General features: G+C 46.0%; 1 protein-coding gene across 1 annotated transcript in view; it reads left to right on the top strand.

The window, feature by feature from the left end:
- Positions 1–21,242, top strand: part of ptgir (prostaglandin I2 receptor) — a 64,741-nt gene that overhangs the window by 4,456 nt on the left and 39,043 nt on the right. The window lies entirely within an intron of this gene.

Here is a 21,242-nt window from a genome sequence, read left to right as displayed (position 1 = left end):
GGCAAAAAGGTAATTGAATGCAGTTTTGATCCCCTAATTTGAGGAAGGACATTCTTGCTATTGAGGGAGTGCAGTGTAGGTTTACAGGTTAATTCCCGGGATGGCGGGACTGTCATATGCTGAGAGAATGGAGCAGCTGGGCTTGTACACTCTGGAGTTTAGAAGGATGAGAGGGTATGTTATTGAAACATATAAGATTATCAAGGGTTTGGACACGCTAGAATGGCAGAGTAGACTTGATGGGCTGCATGGCCTAATTCTGCTCCTGTCACTTATGGACATGATTTCTGGTACAGATCGGTCTGAAGAAGGATCTCAACCTGAAACATCACCCATTCCTTCTCTCCACAGATGTTGCCTGTCCCACTGAGTTACTCCAGATTAATAGTCGGCACGGGATGCCTTTGGGCAGGATGCCTTTTTTTCCTTGTTTAGTTTAGAGATACAGTGTGGAAACAGGCCCTTCAGCCCACTGAGTCCGTGCCGACCAGCGACCCCCTCACACTAACACACAAGGGACAATTTTCACACAGAGAGTTGTGAGTCTGTGGAATTCTCTGCCTCGGAGGGCGGTGGAGGCCGGTTCCCTGGATACTTTCAAGAGAGAGCTAGATAGGGCTCTTAAAGATAGCGGAGTCAGGGGATATGGGGAGAAGGCAGGAACGGGGTACTGATTGTGGATGATCAGCCATGATCACGTTAATTGATGGCACAATGGGCTAAGTGTTCGGCTGGCAACCGGAAGGTAGCTGGTTCGAATCCCGCTTGGAGTGCATACTGTCGTTGTGTCCTTGGGCAAGACACTTCACCCACCTTTGCCTGTGTGTGTGGATGTAATTATGTGAAGCACTTTGGGGTCAATGCAAGTTGACTAAAAATGTGCTATATAAATAAAGAAATTTAATTTAATTTAATTTAATTGGCGGTGCTGGCTCGAAGGGCCGAATGGCCTACTCCTGCACCTATTGTCTATTGTCTAATTTCACACTTCTACCAAGCCAATTAACCTACAAACCTGTACGTCTTTGGAGTGTGGGAGGAAACTGAAGATCTCAAAGAAAACCCACGAGGTCACGGGGAGAACGTACAAACTCCGTACAGACAGCACCCATAGTCGGGATCGAACTTGGGTCTCTGGCGCTGAGAGGCAGCAACTATACCGCTGCGCCATCTTTGTTGTATACCCCCAATGGCTTGAATTAAGATCAGAAAAGATTGTAGCCTGCTCTTAGTGGGGAAATAATTTATCTGATGCTTACATATGTTTTCTCTGAAGTTCATTCTTTGCTTGCGTGGAAGTTAAGCAGAAAGATTGCTGCCTTAATGGAGCAGAATAGTTCAATCTGTGTGAGTATCTTGGATGGATTGCTGTCGCGTGAGAAGATGCCCTATAAATTCTCCTAACGTCAAGGCCTGTTGTCACAACTAGGTGACAAATTGCCTTGTCAGCCTGGCCCTATGATCTCAAAATAAAATTGTAACCTCTTAACCATGCTGCGTCTCTGACGTTGAATGACAGCTTTGTGATCGTTTCTACAATTAGCAAAGGAAAAAAAAGGCAGATAAATTCTTCACAAGCTTTCAAAGAGTATTAATATTCTTTTTATTTTTAAACCTTTCCCACTGTAAAAATCTTTTTTTCTAACCTTTCTCCTTGTATCAATGTTAATTTATCAATTGTGGCTTACCAACATAATGTATACATTCCTGAAGGGTTGGTTCTGCTTCTTGCGTTTTTAGCATCACGACCGTCCACTCTGGAGCGGAAGGGTTTTTTAAAAGTTTAGTTTAGAGATACAGCGCGGAAACAGGCCCTACAGCCCACACAGTCCACACCGACCAGCATTAACGCTACCTATACACACTAGGGACAATTTAACATTCATACCAAGCCGATTAACCTACAAACATGTACGTCTTTGGAGTGTGGGAGGAAACCGAAGATCTCGGAGAAAACCCACGCAGGTCACAGGGAGAACGTACAAACTCCGTACAGACAGCGCCCGTAGTCAGGATCGAACCCGGGTCTCTGGCGCTGTGAGGCAGCAACTCTACCGCTGCGCCACCATACCGACCTGGCTGAGATATTGTCTTTCAATGAGATCTTAATCGACTTGCTTTTTTGAGTAGGCATGAAAAATGTCCGGCCATTCTCAAAAACACATGTTGGGATTCTGAGCAAGATTTGTATTTATTTTTACCTACCAGTCGCTAGCATCTGGAATGCACTGCCTAAAAAAGACCCTGTAAACTCCGTGACCTTTTGACATGTCTGCAATTCCCTAGATCTGGATTCATGCACATTCCAATTTTCATCGCTCTACCTCAGCTGTCTAATCCTAGACTCTGGAACCTCTGCTTTTTCCTCCTCTCTCCTTGAAGATGCTGTTTAAATCCCACCTCAGAGAAGTTATCTTACAGTTGTAAGTAATAGGAGCAGAGAATTAGGCCATTCGGCCCATCGCGTCTACTCTGCCATTCAATCGTGGCTGATCTATCTCTCCCTCCTAACCCCATTCTCCTGCCTTCTCCCCATAACCCCTGACACCCGCACTAATCAAATCTATCTATCTGTGCCTTAAAAATATCCACTGACTTGGCCTCCACAGCCTTCTGTGGCAAAGAATTCCACAGATTCACCACCCTCTGACTAAAGAAATTCCTCCTCATCTCCTTGCTAAAATCTGAGGCTACGACCTCTAGTCCTAGACTCTCCCACTAGTGGAAACATCCTCTCCACATCCACTCTATCCAAGCCTTTCATGTAATACATTGGTGATTCCACATTTAAGTAAGTAAGTTAGTAAGTGTATTGGCCAAGTATTCACATACAAGGAATTTGCCTTGGTGCTCCACCCACCAGTAACAACATGACATACAGTGACAGTTACGAATGACTCAAAAAACACCAAACATTAATAATAATAAGACATTTCGTGTATTGTGTTCAGTTTTGATCACCATGTTTTAGGGAAAGATGTTGTCAAACCTGAAAGGGTTCAGAGAGGATTTACCAGGATGTTGCTAGGAATTGAGGGATTGAGCTACAGGAAGAGGTTGAGCAGGCTAGGACTTTATTCCATGGAGCGCAGGAGGTTGAAGGGTAATCCTATAGAGGTGTACAAAATCATGAGAGGCATAGATCGGGTAAAATCGAGTCTTTTGCCAAGTGTTGGGGAATCGAGAACCAGAGTTTAAGGTGAGGAAGGAAGGATATAATGGGAACCTGAGGAGAAACATTTTTACACAAAGAGTGGTGGATGTATGGAACGAGCTGCCAGAGGAGGTAGTTGAGGCAGATACTATCACACAGCTTAAGAACATTTTAGACAGGTACATGGATAGGATAGGTTTCGAGGGATATGGGCCAAAACGCATGCAGGTGGGACTAGTGTAGATGGGGCATGTTGGTCGGCGTGGGCAAGTTGGGTTGAAGGGCCTGTATCCGTGCTGTGTGACTCTAAGACTGAACTTGTAATCACCTGCCTTCATATCTGGCTCGGTCAAATTTTCCTACATCCAAAATACTTTCCAAGGCAAGCATTCCTTCCTATTGTTGCTCTTGTGCTTAGATGTTAAACAATCTGGCTCTGTACATTCTTCAAGTGAAATATTTAGTTGATTAAAATAACATTGTATCACCTTTCAATCAGTGGAAGAATGTGGAAACAAAGAACTGCAGATGCTGGTTAATAGATAAAAGGGACACAGAGTGCTGGAGTAACTCAGTGGGTCAGTCAGCATCTCTGTAGAACATGCATAGGTGACATCTCGCGTTGAGGACCATCTTCAGAGTGGGTCTGTGTCTGAGGACCCGAAACGTCGCCTATCCATGTACCCCAGGATGCTGCCTGACCAACATGGCACATGTTGGTCAGTATGAGGAATTTGGGCCGAAGGGCCTGATTCCATGCTGTAAGACTCTCAGACTCTCTATGATTCTGTGACCTGCTGAGTTACTCGAGAATCAGCCATGATCATATTGAATGGCGGTGCAGGCTCGAAGGGCCGAATGGCGTACTACTGCACCTATTTTCTATGTTTCTATGTTTCATTTTCAATCAGCTGATGCAGGTTGAGGAAGCTTGCAAACTGAACCACCTTAATATACCTTGTACACTCTGGAATTTAGAAGGATGAGAGGGGTTCTTACTGAAACATATAAGATTATTAAGTGTTTGGACACGCTAGAGGCAGGAAACATGTTACCGATGTTGGGGGAGTCCAGAACCAGGGGACACACACAGTTTAAGAATAAGGGGTAAGCCTTTTAGAACGGAGATAAGGAAACACTTTTTCACCCAGAGAGTTGTGAGTCTGTAGAATTCTCTGCCTCAGAGGGCGGTGGAGGCCGGTTCTCTGGATGCTTTCAAGAGAGAGCTAGATAGGGCTCTTGAAGATAGCAGAGTCAGGGGATATGGGGAGAAGGCAGGAACGGGGTACTTCTACTTCTTCTCCTTCTTCTTCTTGCGTATGGCGTGCGCAGCCTAAAGTTGTAGGACAACTTGTACTACTTGATCTTATTTGATTGTGCACGCCGGGTTGATTGCATTCGTCGAAACAGGGCGGGCTACGTGAAGGTTGCAATCTCCCACCACAAACGGGGTACTGATTGTGGATGCTCACATTGAATGGCGGTGCTGGCTTGAAGGGCCGAATGGCCTAATTCTGCAGCTATTGTCTATTGTCCATTAAACAGAACTGATCATCTACTGGGCTCCAGCTGTTGGATAATGTAGCATTTTACAGAATATTTGTGATTGAATGATGTGGAATTTCTGTTGCGTTATATCAAGCAACCGGCTTCATATCCCTCCACAGTCCAGCTGTGTTTATCACTCAGCACCAAGTTGCTGCTTGACATCGCCTGTTCATCGTCTCGTTCATTAAGCATGAAGCGGCATGATGTACACCACGGCAAGATTACCAGCAATGAAAGCTGCTTCAGAACACAGCGTGGTGGAGGTGGACATGTTCATAAGCGATACGAGCAGAATGAGACCATTTGGCCCATTGAATCCACTCCGCCATTCAATCTTCTTCTTAGCGTGCACAGCCTAAAGGGCCAGTCCCACTTTCACGACCTAATTCACAAGACTTTTGCCTTGCATCACAGTGGGTTCACTGTGATGGATGTTTGTGTGAACTTAATTGTGTGTATGTCTGTAGGACATTGTTTTTGTTTGTATGGCTGTGGAAACAAAATTTCGTTTGAGTCTCACTGGGGCTCAAATGACAATAAATTGTATTGTATTGTATTGTATTGTTGTACAACCTCTGCCGAGTTTGCCCTTGACTCATACTCGCAGCAAAGTCATCACAAAGTCGTAGGTAGGTGGTAGCAGGCAGTGATGCTGGTCGTAGGTATTCGTGGCATCAAGTAGGTCGGGGCGTTTTTCTAGCCTGATGAAAAATGTCCACGAGTAAAAATGGTCGTGATGTTTTTTTTAAGGCTCGAAAATTCTAGGCTAGATTTAAGGCTAGAAAATAAGGCTATAGATTCACATTGAGGGGGTCTGTGAAAAAGTTTTAATTGAAATGGGAACCCTTTTTATCATACTTTGAGGGTCTAAAAGAACTACCTATTGACTGAGGGCACTTGACAGTAAGTGGGGAGCCACATTTATTCTTTTTTGTTACTTTATTATTGTTAAAATGTGCATTTGATTTTGTGATATACTTGTATTGTGAAAACATTAGCTGCCAAAGATGTGTTTAGGGAGGGTGGGTTAGGGTTATTTTTTAAATTATTATTTATAAAAACAAAATGGAGGGAAATGTAATGCCATACATCAGATGTACTGTCATTTTTTTTCCTCCAATAAAAATAATAAAAAAATAAAAAAAAAAAAAAAAAAAAAGATCGAGAATTAACCATATAACCATATAACCATATAACAATTACAGCACGGAAACAGGCCATCTCGGCCCTACAAGTCCGTGCCGAACAACTTTTTTCCCTTAGTCCCATCTGCCTGCACTCATACCATAACCCTCCATTCCCTTCTCATCCATATGCCTATCCAATTTATTTTTAAATGATACCAACGAACCTGCCGCCACCACTTCCACTGGAAGCTCATTCCACACCGCTACCACTCTCTGAGTAAAGAGGTTCCCCATCATGTTACCCCTAAACTTCTGTCCCTTAATTCTGAAGTCATGTCCTCATGTTTGAATCTTCCCTATTCTCAAAGGGAAAAGCTTGATCACATCAACTCTGTCTATCCCTCTCATCATTTTAAAGACCTCTATCAAGTCCCCCCTTAACCTTCTGCGCTCCAGAGAATAAAGACCTAACTTATTCAACCTTTCTCTGTAACTTAGTTGTTGAAACCCAGGCAACATTCTAGTAAATCTCCTCTGTACTCTCTCTATTTTGTTGACATCCTTCCTATAATTGGGCGACCAAAATTGTACACCATACTCCAGATTTGGTCTCACCAATGCCTTGTACAATTTTAACATTGACACGGCCTCCACAGCTTTCTGTGGCAATGAATTCCACAGATTCAGCGCAATGAGTGTGGTGAGGGGGATGAGATATTCAGCCTTACGAAATGGTTTTAGAGACTCGCAAAAGATGTTATCTGATGCATGCTTTCCTAGAACAGTTAGTATTCTGACGGAGTTTCCCCACCCACACACTTCACTCACCTCTATATCAATCCCAGACATCTATGAATAAGCCATTATCTCTTCCCTGAGTTTAGTTTAGAGATACAGCGCGGAAACAGGCCCTTCAGCCCACCGAGTCTGCGCCGACCAGCGATCCCTGTCACACAATAGACGATAGGTGCAGGAGTAGGCCATTCGGCCCTTCGAGCCAGCACCGCAATTCAATGTGACCATGGCTGATCATCCCTAATCAGTACCCCGTTCCTGCCTTCTCCCCATATCCCCTGACTCCGCTATCTTTAAGAGCCCTATCTTGAAAGCATCCAGAGAACCTGCCTCCACCGCCCTCTGAGGCAGAAAATTCCACAGACTCGCCACTCTCTGTGAGAAAAAGTGTTTCCTCGTCTCCGTTCTAAATGGCTTACCCCTTATCCTTAAACTGTGGTCCCTGGTTCTGGACTCCCCCAACATCGGGAACATGTTTCCTGCCTCTAGCGTGTCCAAACCCTTAATAATCGTAGGTCTGAAGAAGAGTTTCGGCCCGAAACGTTGCCTATTTCCTTCGCTCCATAGATGCTGCTGCACCCGCTGAGTTTCTCCAGCAATCTTTGTCTACCTTAATAATCTTATATGTTTCAATAAGATCCTCTCTCACCCTTCTAAACTCCAGAGTGTACAAGCCCAGCCGCTCCATTCTCTCAGCATATGACAGGCCCGCCATCCCGGGAATAAACCTTGTAAACCTACGCTGCACTCCCAGTACTATCGTATACGCCAGCGAAAATTTACAATCTTTACTGAATCCAATCAACCTGTACGTCTTTGGAGTGTGGGAGGAAACTGGAGCACCCGGGGTAAACCCATGCGATCAGAGGGAGGACGTACAAACTCCGAACAGACAGCACCCGTAGTCAGGATCGAACTGGGTCCCTGGCGCTGTAAGGCAGCAACTCTACCGCTGCGCCACCGTGCCGCATCCATCAAGACCATAGCCTCCCTCGCTCCAAATAGATTCTATTCCCTGCCCCCATATTAGCCTCATACTAACATATATGTATTCAGAATGTTTTTCTCTCTGTAGAAAGTTCAGTTCCTGGGAACACTCACAACTGAGATATTTTTAATGTCAACTTTTTGAATTCGCCTCATCAAAAGTTTGTGGACAGTCTGCCACCGAGTGTGTTCAAATCCGCAATTGTTTGTGGGTTGGTCACTCAGAACTTCAGTGTCTAAGGGGATCGAGCTGCAAACGGACATAATGAATCATCTTATAAATAGGCAGCGCAGACCCAAGACCTCTAATGTCTTCTGCTTCCGTTTCTTATGCCCCTGTCCCACTTAGGAAACCTGTACGGAAACCTCTGGAGACTTTGCGACCCACCCAAGGTTTCCGTGCGGTTCCCGGAGGTTGCAGGTGGTTGCCGGAGGTTACAGGTAGTGGAAGCAGGTAGGGAGACGGACGAAAACCTCCGGGAACCGCACGGAAACCTTGGGTGGAGCGCAAAGTCTCCTCAGGTTTCCTAAGTGGGACAGGGGAAGCTAATACCGCAATCCGCTATCTTTGTACCAATACCCAAAATTCCTTCTACCCCATTCACAAGTTCGCAAGTTATGGGAGCAGAATTAGGCCATTTGGCCCATCACGTCCACTCTGCCTATCCACCTAATCATGGCTGATCTCTGTCTCCTAATCCCATTTTCCTACCTTCTCCCCATAACCCTTGACACCCACCCGTTCTAGTCAGGAATTTGTCTATCTCTGCCTCAAAAATGTCCACTGACTTGTCCTCCACATCCCTCACAGACCACAGTTCCGCAGATTAACTACCCATACCTTTAATAAAACATAGAAAATAGGTGCAGGAGTAGGCCATTCGGCCCTTCGAGCCTGCACCGTCATTCAATATGATCATGGCTGATCATCCAACTCAGTATCCTGTACCTGCCTTCTCTGCATACCCCCTGATCCCTTTAGCCACAAGGGCCACATCTAACTCCCTCTTAAATATAGCCAATGAACTGTGGCCTCAACTACCTTCTGTGGCAGAGAATTCCACAGATTCACCACTCTGTGTGAAAAATGTTTTTCTCATCTCGGTCCTAAAAGATTTCCCCCTTATCCTTAAACTGTGACCCCTTGTTCTGGACTTCCCCAACATCGGGAACAAACTTCCTGCATCTAGCCTGTCCAACCCCTTAAGAATTTTGTAAGTTTCTATAAGATCCCCCCTCAATCTTCTAAATTCTAGCGAGTACAAGCCGAAGTCTTTCTTCATATGAAAGTCCTGCCATCCCAGGAGAAGAGTCTCGACCCGAAACGTCACCCATTCCTTCTCTCCAGAGATGCTGCCTGTCCCGCCGAGTTACTCCAGCATTTTGTGTCCACCTTCGATTTAAACCAGCACCTGCAGTTCCTTCCTACACATAAATGGAAAGGAGGTTGGCTTGTGCGATGGGAGAGAGGAGAAGAGGAAGTGGATAGGGTTAGTAAGGACTATAAATGCTGGCGTTGAGTGAATTATTGTGCATTTCAACAGAGGTTAATATTCTCTTCGAGCAAAACCAATTCCGAGCTGACATGATTGATTGGAAAAAGTATCTAGATTTATCTCCTGTTGCTTCAGATGGAGAGAGTTGTAAATGCCACTTGCAAATCAGTGTCTCAATTTAATACCAGCACCAGGCTCTCAGCCGGACCTGCATTTGAGTTTGAGCATCAAATTTATTTGACCAAGCCACAGGAGAAGATATTTACAGTGATGTAATTAATATTATAAAGTGGACTGTGGAGTTGATGGATAAGTAGATTGCAGTGCTGGCAATTATGGTTTCAGAGATTAATCGATTCATGGAATCAAGCTCTTTGGATCATTCAATTTTGACTGATTTATCAAGCACATATTTACAGTCTGATGAAGGGGCTAGACCCGAAACATTACCCCTTCCTTCTCTCCAGAGATGCTGCCTGTCCCGCTGAGTTATGCCCCTGTCCCACTTGGGAAACCTAGACGGAAACCTCTGGAGACTTTGCGCCCCACCCAAGGTTTCCGTGTGGTTCCCGGAGGTTGCAGGTGGTTGCAGGTAGTGGAAGCAGGTAGGGAGACTGACAAAAACCTCCGGGAACCGCACGGAAACCTTGGGTGGGGCGCAAAGTCTCCACAGGTTTCCGTTCAGGTTTCCTAAGTGGGACAGGGGCATAATTCCAGCATTTTGTGTCTACAAAACCATAATTCCTTTTTTATACTCCATGGATTTCACTCAACTCCTGCCAGATTGCACCCCCCATCTACGCATCAGGAGGTCAATTAACCGACCACTCTTTAGGATGTGAGAGGAAACTGGAGACCCTTCTTTCCCCTCCCCCACCACCCCCGCATCAGTCTGAAGAAGGGTCTCGACCCGAAACGTCACCTATGCCTTCGCTCCATAGATGCTGCCTCGCCCGCTAGGTTTCTCCAGCTTTTCTGTCTTCCTTTGTAACTCCTTTCCAAACCCTTTCAAGCTTGACAATATCTTTCCTATAACATGGTGCCCAGAACTGAACACAATATTCTAAATGCGGCCTCACCAACATCTTATACAACTGCAACATGACCTCCCAACTTCTATACTCAATACTCTGCTGATGAAGGTCAAAGTCATAAACAATTCTCTCAATTTTGTGCACTATACTTAATGCTTACAGTGTGGTCTCCTCTACATAGCTGGAACCCAAATGCAGATTTGATGACTAGCATTAGTTAAGTTACAAGGTTGACCTCAAACTTCCGTACAGCTATCTCTTTAATTTTGCATCCTGCTCAGCTGCTAATCTCCTGCGCTGTTGCAATGGTGTGCAATGCAACAGAAACAGCATCTCACCTTCCAACCGCAAGTGTTAGTAGGTTTGTAGACCACAGCACAGGAGGACGTGTGGTGATCTTATCGAGGTGTATAAAATCATCAGGTGTGTGTGTGCGTGGAACAAGCTGCCAGAGGAGGTAGTTGAGGCTGGGACTATCCCAACATTTAAGAAACAGTTAGTTATATGGACAGGACAGGTTTGGAGGGATATGGGCCAAATGCGAGCAGGTGGCATTAGTGCCACTGGGACATGTTGGCCGGTGTGGGAATGGTTATTAAAACTTTAAATGTATCTAACGATATAGCATTGAAATAAAGATTTGGCCAGTATTGTACTGAATGGTGAAGCAGGTTTTTAGGCCTGAATGGCCTACCATGTTTTTATGGGTCTCCAAACCACTGTGAGATAAAACTTGCTTAGAGTTTAGAAGGATGAGGGGGTACCTCATTGAGATGGTGAAAGGCTTGGATAGAGTGGATGTGGAGAGGATGTTTCCAATAGTGGGAGAGTGTAGGAGTAGAGGCCGCAGCCTCAGAATTAAAGGACATTCCTTTAGGAAGGAGATGAGGAGAAATGTCTTTAGTCAGAGGGTGGTGAATCTGTGGGATTCTTTGCCACAGAAGGCTGTGGAGGCCAAGTCAATGGGTATTTTTAAGGCAGAGATTGATAGATTCTTGGTTAGTACGGGTGTCAGGGGTTATGGGGAGAAGGCAGGAGAATGGGGTTAGGAGGGAGAGATAGATCAGCCATGATTGAATGGCGGAGTAGACGTGATGGGCCGAATGGCCTAATTCTGCTCCTCTCACCTATGAACATATGACATTTCATTTTAACTTTGAATTAAAATGTTAAGTAAATCTTTTCTGATTGAACATTGGTTTAATGATCCACATAATGCCACATTTATGTTGCTGGTCTGTGGGTCAATTGCTTCACTTAGGATGAGCTCTGCTGTCGCAATGGACTTGAAGCTGGAATTTGTAACGGAGCGGTAAGTGAGATTGAATCTTTACGAGAATCAGGAATTTTAAAGACGCATTCGCTAACTTGGGCCAAAGATGATGCAGGGGACGGACTCAGAATGCTGAAAGCAAGTGTTGTCAAAATGGGAGTAATCCTGTGGGAACAAATGGGCATCAGGAATGGTTAAAATTCTGGGGAATTCCTGGGCCTTCACAACAAAATGCACAGCAAGTAGGCCACTCAGCCTGGTTGAACACACTGCCTATTATGGTACTGTGCCACGCGCAGACTCGCTCGTCTATGTCTGAGTCGGGATGGCCAACTCCGAGGAAACAGAGAAACATGGAATACAGGTGCAGGAGTAGGCCATTCGTCCCTTCGAGCCAGCACCGCCATTCAGTATGATCACGGCTGATCATGAGGCAACCTTCACCGTGGTCCGCCCTTTTTCAACGAATGCAATCAACCTCCCGTGCACAATCAAATAAGATCAAATAGAACAAGTTATCTGACAACTTTAAGGCTGTGCACGCCATACGCAAGAAGAAGAAGAAGATGGCTGATCATCTAAAATCAGTTCCCCGTTCTTGCTTTTCCCCCCATATCCCTTGATTCCGTTAGCTCTAAGAGCTAAATCTAACTCTCTCTTGAAAACTTTTTCACCCAGAGAGTGGTGAATCTCTGGAACTCTATGCCACAGAAGGTAGTTGAGGCCAGTTCATTGGCTACATTTAAGAGGGAGTTAGATGTGGCCCTTGTGGCTAAAGGGATCAGGGGGTATGGAGAGAAGGCAGGTACAGGATACTGAGTTGGATGATCAGCCATGATCATATTGAATGGCTGTGCAGGCTCGAAGGGCCGAATGGCCTACTCCTGCACCTATTTTCTATGTATCTATGTATCTATGAAAACATCCAGTGAATCAGCCTCCACTGCCTTCTGTGGCAGAGAATTCCACAGATTCACAACTCTCTGGGTGGAAAAGTTTTTCTCATCTCAGCCCTAAATGGCCTACCCCTTATTCTTAACCTGTGACCCCTGGTTCTAGATTCTTAAACTGTGACCCCTGGTTCTAGAGTCTTGAACTGTGACCCCTTGTAGCTAATACCTCTATTCCAGACGGTCTTCTGGTAAACCTCTTCTCTCTCTGCAAAACCTCCATATCCTTCTTGTAATGGAATGGCCAGAGCTGTACACAATATTCCAAATGCGGCCTAACCTAAGAACTGTGTAGGAAGGATCTGCAGATGCTGGTTTAAACCGAAGATTGATACAGAATGCTGGAGTAACTCAACGGGACAGGCAGCATCTCTGGAGAGGAGGAATAGGCGACGTTTCGGGTCGGGACCCTTCTTCAGACGGTCTTCCCTGTGCATCCTGCTTGCCCGAGAGTGGAAATAGTTTGTAAGGTGGAGATCGAAAGATGAAGTTGCGTTGTGGTTGTGGGAAAATGGCGAAATCACCCAGTCAGGCTTAAATGACTCATTGTCCCGAGAGTATGACTTCTATTTTTAGACTCTTCAGCCTGGGGAGTCGAGCAGAGAACTAGAAGGCATAGATTTCAGATGATGGGAGAGGTTTAAAGGATATCTGGGGGGTACATTTTTTCACACAGAAGGTGGTGAATATTTGTAACAAGCTGTCTGAGGAGGTGGTGGGGGCAGATGTTATTGCATTGTTACGAAGGTCAGATTCTTGGTTAGAACAAGTGTAGAAGGATATGGGGCAAACGAGAGTGGCATAGGTAGGCATCATGGGCAAGGTGGACTCAAGTGTCCCTTTCTGGACCCTATGTTTCAACGATTCTATGAATCTGTGTATTCTCTCTGCCCAACCCCCTGAAATCTAAATGTGTCACTGAGTGAGATGAATTGCTCAAAGATAGACACAAAATGCTGGAATGACTCAGCGGGACAGGCAGCATCTCCGAAGAGAGTTAGAAGGGTCTATCCTAGGGGTGGGGAACCTAAGGCCTTCTAGGCCATTAAGTGCGGCCTTTTGAACGAATCAAAATTTTGTAGAAAAATTTTTGTATGTCTTTTATTATTTTAATTTTATTCTTAAAATGAACGTATTTAAAATACCAAAGAGTAAAAGAAGATTCAACAAAATAATCCCCCCCGACTGGCGACCAAACGGGGACTTTGACTGACATCGGGAGGAGTGCAGGGGAGAGATAAGGCTTTGCCTTCCATCACAGTGAGGAGGAGATTCACTGTGATGGATGTTTGTGCAAATTGTGTTGTGTCTTGGTTCTTTTTCTTGTGTGTGTGACTGCAGAAACCAAATTTTGTTTGAACCTCAAGAGGTTCAAATGATAACAAATAAATTGTATTGTATTGTAAAACATTAGTAAGTCATGAGGGCTACTTTAACACCTGTTATGCTCAAGATTTAGTTCGAATGCGGCTCTAGAATGCACGTTCACTTTGACATGCACGAGAAATGCTTTCTTGCTTTTCAACCACTTATTGCTGCGTATCTGCATTCTCCGACCTAACCCAAATCAAGACGCCCTTATGGTCACAAGTGACGGATACCCATCTAGAAGATCAGCTGAAACTGCGTACCTCCATGTCACAACCATATATTCAAATGCTTTCCCACAAAAAGCAGTCACAACAAACTCATTAGAAGGTTAATTAACCTTAGAATTAACATTTTTTTTCATTTTCTTGAAGTTAGTACATAGTAGTTAGAATTTTACAAAATAATGTACATTTTGAAGTGTATCTAATTGAAGCTTCTTGGATGTGGCCTTATTAGATTACAGCTAACTTAATGCGGCATTCCAACATGAAAAGGCTCCCCACCCCCGGTCTATCCCAATGTTAGACAGGTACATGGATAGGACAGGTTTGGGGGGATGTGGACCAAATGCAGGCAGGTTGGACTAGTGTAGCTGGGACATGTTATAACCATATAACGACAGATGGCACAATGGGCTAAGTGTTCGGCTGGCAACCGGAAGGTAGCCGGTTCGAATCCCGCTTGGAGTGCATACTGTCGTTGTGTCCTTGGGCAAGACACTTCACCCACCTTTGCCTGTGTGTGAATGTGTGTGAGTGATTGGTGGTGGTCGGAGGGGCCGTAGGCGCAGATTGGCAGCCACGCTTCCGTCAGTCTGCCCCAGGGCAGCTGTGGCTACAGAAGTAGCTTACCACCACCGAGTGTGACTGAGGAGTGAATGAATAATGCGATGTAAAGCGCCTTGAGTATTAGAAAGGCACTATATAAATCCCATCCATTATTATTATTATATAACAATTACAGCATGGAAACTGGCCATCTCGGCCCTACAAGTCCGTGCCAAACAATTATTTTCCCCTAGTCCCACCTGCCTGCACTCATACCATAACCCTCCATTCCCTTCTCGTCCATATGCCTATCCAATTTATTTTTAAATGATACCAACGAACCTGCCTCCACCACTTCCACTGGAAGCTCATTCCACACCGCTACCAACACTCTCTGAGTACAGAAGTTCCCCCTCATGTTACCCCTAAACTTCTGTCCCTTAATTATGAAGTCATGTCCTCTTGTTTGAATCTTCCCTATTCTCAAAGGGAAAAGCTTGTCCACATCAACTCTGTCTATCCCTCTCATCATTTTAAAGCTATGTTGGGATAGTATAGCTTGGCCGGTGTGGGCAAGTTGGGCCGGAGGGCCTGTTCCCACACTGTATCACTCTGTGACTTTATGACTGTCATCGGAGATGAAAAAGAAATGAACACAAGAGGTTGTTTTAAGGAACTGAGCTTTGATGTGACTCAATTCATTCCCTTTGGTCTCACTTTTCCATTTACTCTGTTTCTGTTGCATTACCGAGCATGAGCCTTTTCGTCTGCAAAGGATGTTGATATATACACAGTGCTGTTGAGTAATTAATTGCACAATGGGATTAATGTAGAGAACAGAAATTACCTGAACCTCTGCCAATTTCTTTGATCTGAGTCAATGATTTATATAAGCAGAAACCCGATGGAATAAACGCAGTCCCCAAAGATAATACACGATCACAATCGAGCCGTCCACAGTGTACAGATACGTGAGAAACGGAATATCGTGAATAACATTAACTGCAAGATAAAGCCAGTAAAGTTTGATCAAAGATAGTCCGAGGGTCTCCAATGAGGTGGATAGGGTCCCCAATGGGGTAGATGGGGTCTTCAATGGTGTAGATAGGGTCTTCAATGAGGTATATAGCCTTTCCCCAGACTAGTCTGAAGAAGGGTCTCAACCCCAAACGTCACCCATTCCTTCTCTCCAGAGATGCTGCCTGTCCCGCTGAGTTGCTCCAGCTTTTTGTGTGTGTATCTGAGATAGAAAGAATCTCCAATAAGTTCGATGTGGTCTCCATTGACATGGATAGAATCTCCAATGAGATAGATGTGGTCTCCATTCAGGTTGGTACGATCTCCAATGAGATAGATGTGGTCTCCATTGAGGTAGGTAGGATCTCCAATGAGGTGGATAGGATCTCCAATGAGGTAGATAGTGGCTCCAATGAGGTGTATCTGATCTCCAATGAGGTAGATAGGATCTCCAATGAGGTAGATAGTGGCTCCAATGAGGTAGATAGGGTCTCCAATGAGGTGTATCTGATCTCCAATGAGGTAGATAGGGTCTCCAATGAGGTTGATAGGGTCTCCAATAAGGTAGATTAATTTTCATTCATTGCAACTTCAATTCTTTTATGGAGAGAGATTTGCTGAACTCCGTTATCGGAATGGAACCCTTTCTTGTCACATGTGACTAGACCCAAAGAAATTCTTTGCTTGCAAACTCAAGGTATACAAATTACGGCCACCTACGGCGCTGACAATGTTACAAAGTACGCTGGCTCCTCCTTTGTTCTCCCCCCCTCCCCCATCCACGCCTGGTCCCCATCGACCATTGTCCCCCTCGCCCAACCTCGGTGTGAATGAAGTCCTCGTGGTGTCATTTGAATTTGAATTTGATTCCTTTATTGTCATTTATTGAAATCACGTTGCCTGCAGTCATACACAGTAACAATAAATAACAAAACATACAATAAACACAAATTAACATCCACCACAGTGAGTTCACCAAGCACCTCCTCACTGTGATGGAGGCAAAAGTCTTAGTCTCTGTCTCTTCCCTCCTTGTTCTCCCTCTGCGCTGAAGCGATCGATCCAGGCCGAAGATGCCGCTCTCCAGTCCAGCGGACCTCCGTGGTGATGTCGCCGCTGCCGCAAGCCGGAACGCCGTCTCAGCTCCGAGTCGGCCTGCCACAGCCTCAGCTCCGAGTCCCGCTGCCTCAGCTCCGAGTCCCGCTGCATCAGCTCCGAGTTCCGCAGCCTCAGCTCCGAGTCCCGCAGCCTCAGCTCCGAGTTCCGCAGCCTCAGCTCCGAGTCCCGCAGCCTCAGCTCCGAGTTCCGCAGCCTCAGCTCCGAGTGGATAGACTTGGTTTATACTCTCTAGAATCTAGGAGATTGAGAGGGGATCTTATAGAAACTTACAAAATTCTTAAGGGGTTGGACAGGCTAGATGCAGGAAGATTGTTCCCGATGTTGGGGAAGTCCAGGACAAGGGGTCACAGCTTAAGGATAAGGGGGAAATCCTTTAAAACCGAGATGAGAAGAACTATTTTCACACAGAGAGTGGTGAATCTCTGGAACTCTCTGCCACAGAGGGTAGTCGAGGCCAGTTCATTGGCTATATTTAAGAGGGAGTTAGATGTGGCCCTTGTGGCTAAGGGGATCAGAGGGTATGGAGAGAAGGCAGGTACGGGATACTGAGTTGGATGATCAGCCATGATCATATTGAATGGCGGTGCAGGCTCGAAGGGCCGAATGGCCTACTCCTGCACCTAATTTCTATGTTTCTATGTTTCTATGAGTCCCGCTGCATCAGCTCCGAGTCCCGCTGCATCAGCTCCGAGTCCCGCAGCCCCAGCTCCGAGTCCCGCAGCCCCAGCTCCGAGTCCCGCAGCCTCAGCTCCGAGTCCCGCTGCAACAGCTCCGAGCCCCGCTGCATCAGCTCCGAGCCCCGCTGCATCAGCTCCGAGTCCCGCAGTCTCAGCTCCGGGCCGCTGCCGAAAGCTGGAACGCCGCATCAGCGATATCTCAATGCCACAGTTCCAACTTTACTTATTTGCATATCTTTCATTCATTGTTCTTTATCTCTCTGCATCATCGTCTATATCTCTCCCTTATCCCTAACCGGTCTGAAGAAGGGCCTCGACCCGAAATGTTCAAGTTCAAGTGAGTTTATTGTCATGTGTCCCTGTATAGGACAATGAAATTCTTGCTTTGCTTCAGCACACAGAACATAGTAGGCATTTACTACAAAACAGATCAGTGTGTCCATATACCATTATATAAATATATACACACATGAATAAATAAACTGATAAAGTGCAAATAACAGAAAATGGTTATTAATAATCAGAGTTTTGTCCGAGCCAGGTTTAATAGCCTGATGGCTGTGGGGAAGTAGCTATTCCTGAACCTGGTTGTTGCAGTCTTCAGGCTCCTGTACCTTCTACCTGAAGGTAGCAGGGAGATGAGTGTGTGGCCAGGATGGTGTGGGTCTTTGATGATACTGCCAGCCTTTTTGAGGCAGCGACTGCGGTAGATCCCCTCGATGGAAGGAAGGCCAGAGCCGATGATGGACTGGGCAGTGTTTACTACTTTTTGTAGTCTTTTCCTCCCCAGGGCGCTCAAATTGCCGAACCAAGCCACGATGCAACCGGTCAGCATGCTCTCTACTGTGCACCTGTAGAAGTTAGAGAGAGTCCTCCTTGACAAACCGACTCTCCATAATCTTCTCAGGAAGTAGAGGCGCTGATGAGCTTTCTTGATAATTGCATTAGTGTTCTCGGACCAGGAAAGATCTTCAGTGATGTGCACGCCCAGGAATTTGAAGCTCTTGACCCGTTGATATAAATGGGGCTGTGGGTCCCCCTCCTACTCCTTCCAAAGTCCACAATCAGTTCCTTGGTTTTGCTGGTGTTGAGGGCCAGGTTATTGCGCTGGCACCATATGGACAGTTGCTCGATCTCTCTTCTATACTCTGACTCATCCCCATCAGTGATACGTCCCACAATAGTGGTGTCGTCAGCGAACTTGATGATGGAGTTCGCACTGTGACTGGCTACGCAGTCATGGGTATAGAGTGAGTACAGCAGGGGGCTGAGCACGCAGCCTTGAGGTGCTCCCGTGCTGATTGTTATCAAGGCTGACACATTTCCACCAATACGAACAGACTGTGGTCTGTGAATGAGGAAGTCGAGGATCCAATTGCAGAGGGATGCGCAGAGACCCAGTTCTGCGAGTTTGGTAACCAGCTTGGAGGGGATGATTGTGTTAAATGCCGAGCTGTAACCGATGAATAACAGCCTGACATAAGAGTTTTTGTTGTCCAAGTGGTCCAGAGTGGAGTGGAGGGCCAGCGAGATCGCATCCACCGTTGATCTGTTGTGGCGGTACGCGAACTGCAGTGGGTCCAGGTTTTTGTCGAGGTAGGAGTTGATTTGCTCCATGATCAACCTCTCAAAGCACTTCATCACCACCGGCGTTAGTGCCACTGGTCGATAGTCATTGAGGCACGTCACCTTACTCTTCTTGGGCACCGGTATAATTGATGCCCTTTTAAAGCAGGTGGGGACCTCAGACCTCAGAAGTGAGAGGCCATTCCTTCTCTCCAGAGATGCTGCCTGTCCCCCTGAGTTACTCCAGCTTTTAGCATCTAACATTATGCTCTTGTTCTTCCCTGCCCTGCCAGAAGAAATAGTCTCTCTCTCTCTCACTGCACCCCATAAAAATCATTTCAATTCACTTTTTTGTTAAACTCACTAACTCATAGAACGAGGGTGGTGCTGGGAATAGGCACAAAAAGCTGGAGTAACTTGTAGATATACAAATTGGTGCTTAGATTTTGACAGGGGCTAGGGGGAGAAGGCAGGAGGTTGTGGATAAGAGGGAAAGATGGATCAGCCATTCCATTTCCACCTATTCGTTTTCTCCACGGATGCTGCCTGGCCCGCTGAGATTTTCCAGCATTTTGAGTCTATCCAAAGCTTCGTTCCATTCAGGCTTAACATGCAAAACAAAATTAGCACAGGGGTGATCCTCCAAATAATACTCTGTAGCAGCGCCTGCTAGCGCACGCAGATATCGAACCCGGCGTTCGGAAGCCGCGGTCACGTGACTCGGGGGGGGGGGGGTTGTTGTTTTCGCGCGGTTTTCCCCCTGCACGCATTAGTTCAGCGCTGACCCCCGATGTGGCCAGACGTGTCTGTTAAACCTGTCCATATAACCATACAACCATATAACAATTACAGCACGGAAACAGGCCATCTCGACCCTTCTAGTCCGTGCCGAACACGTATTCTCCCCTAGTCCCATATACCTGTGCTCAGACCATAACCCTCCATTCCTTTCCCGTCCATATAACTATCCAATTTATTTTTAAATGATAAAAACGAACCCGCCTCCACCACCTTCCCTGGAAGCTCATTCCACACAGCCACCACTCTCTAAGTAAAGAAGTTCCCCCTCATGTTACCCCATGTTATCCCAGTTATATGGTCGCTCCTCCCTCTGTCACGGCTGCTGTCTGCTGCAACTTGAACTTTCGAATAAAGTTACGTTGAAAAACCCAGGAGTCGTTTATCAGACCGCCAAAACTCAAAACTATTTTATTAATGAGCATAAGCTGCCTTGTAAACGAGCGCTCTGAATCAAAGCTCAGCGGGGACTTCAAAGGCACTTGCAAAGTTTAGGGATAGAATTGGCAAGAATCAGCACATTGCCCGGAACAACCAAATGCCAATAGTCAACATAATGCCAAGTCGGATAGCCACACATCATGTTTCACTGCCTCTGCTTGTGACATGGCTACTGGGCTGACTCATTCAACTTTAACCGTCCCATTTGACACGCATTCCTTCACCAGTCCCAACGCACAGTTGGGACGCGCTGACTTCCCACTGCCAGCTTCCAATTAGGACATGGAACATTTGATGTTTAAACAAACTAATTAAGAAAACATGACCTCACAGGGGGAAAACAGGGCAATTATAATATCAATGACCCTGCTCAAGTACGTGTTTAATACTTTAACAGGCTCCATATGGTGAGCTTCACTCCCAGGGTAGTCACGTATTTTGAACCTACAGCTTGAGGTAACGAGAGACTGTGACATTATTGCCATCCATTGAAAAATCTGTGGGCAATATGTTAGGCAAACGGCAAAGCAGTGTAGTTTATTGTCACGTGTACCCAAGAGTACTCGTATCGAGTACGTGTACTCGCTATCAAAACATGGAGGGGACGGGGGAACACAATTTTTTGGCGGCCATTTTAAAATCTCCATTTTTAGCACTGGATTGAGCCTCCGAAGCCTCGGAGGCTCAATCCAGTGCTAAAAATGGAGATTTTAAAATCGGGATCACAAAAACTTTGGGGGGGGGGGGGGATGTCCCCCACCTCTCAAAACATGGGGGGGACGTGTCCCCTCTGGCCCCCCCCACCGGGTTTTCCGCCCCTGCGTGTAGCGAGGTACAGTGAAAAGCTTTTGTTGCTTGCTAACCAGTCAGCAGAAAGACAATAAGTTGATTACAATTGAGCCGTTAACTGTGTATCCAGTGGTGGGCTGGCAGGGTGTCAGCTTGCCCGATGACAAGTGGGCCCCTGATGAAGTGGGCCCCCTTTGTCTCCTGGCAACCAATATTTTTAGGCCCTGTCCGCCATTGTATGGACACATGATAAGGGAATAGCGTTTAGTGCAAGGTAACGCCATCCAAGTACGATCAAGGATAGTCCGAGGGTCTCCAAAGAGGTAGATAGTA

The sequence above is a fragment of the Amblyraja radiata genome, chromosome 41 (assembly GCF_010909765.2).
Source record: "Amblyraja radiata isolate CabotCenter1 chromosome 41, sAmbRad1.1.pri, whole genome shotgun sequence".
Classification (NCBI taxonomy): Eukaryota; Metazoa; Chordata; class Chondrichthyes; order Rajiformes; family Rajidae; genus Amblyraja; species Amblyraja radiata.
This window is presented reverse-complemented; position numbering and strand designations above follow the sequence as displayed.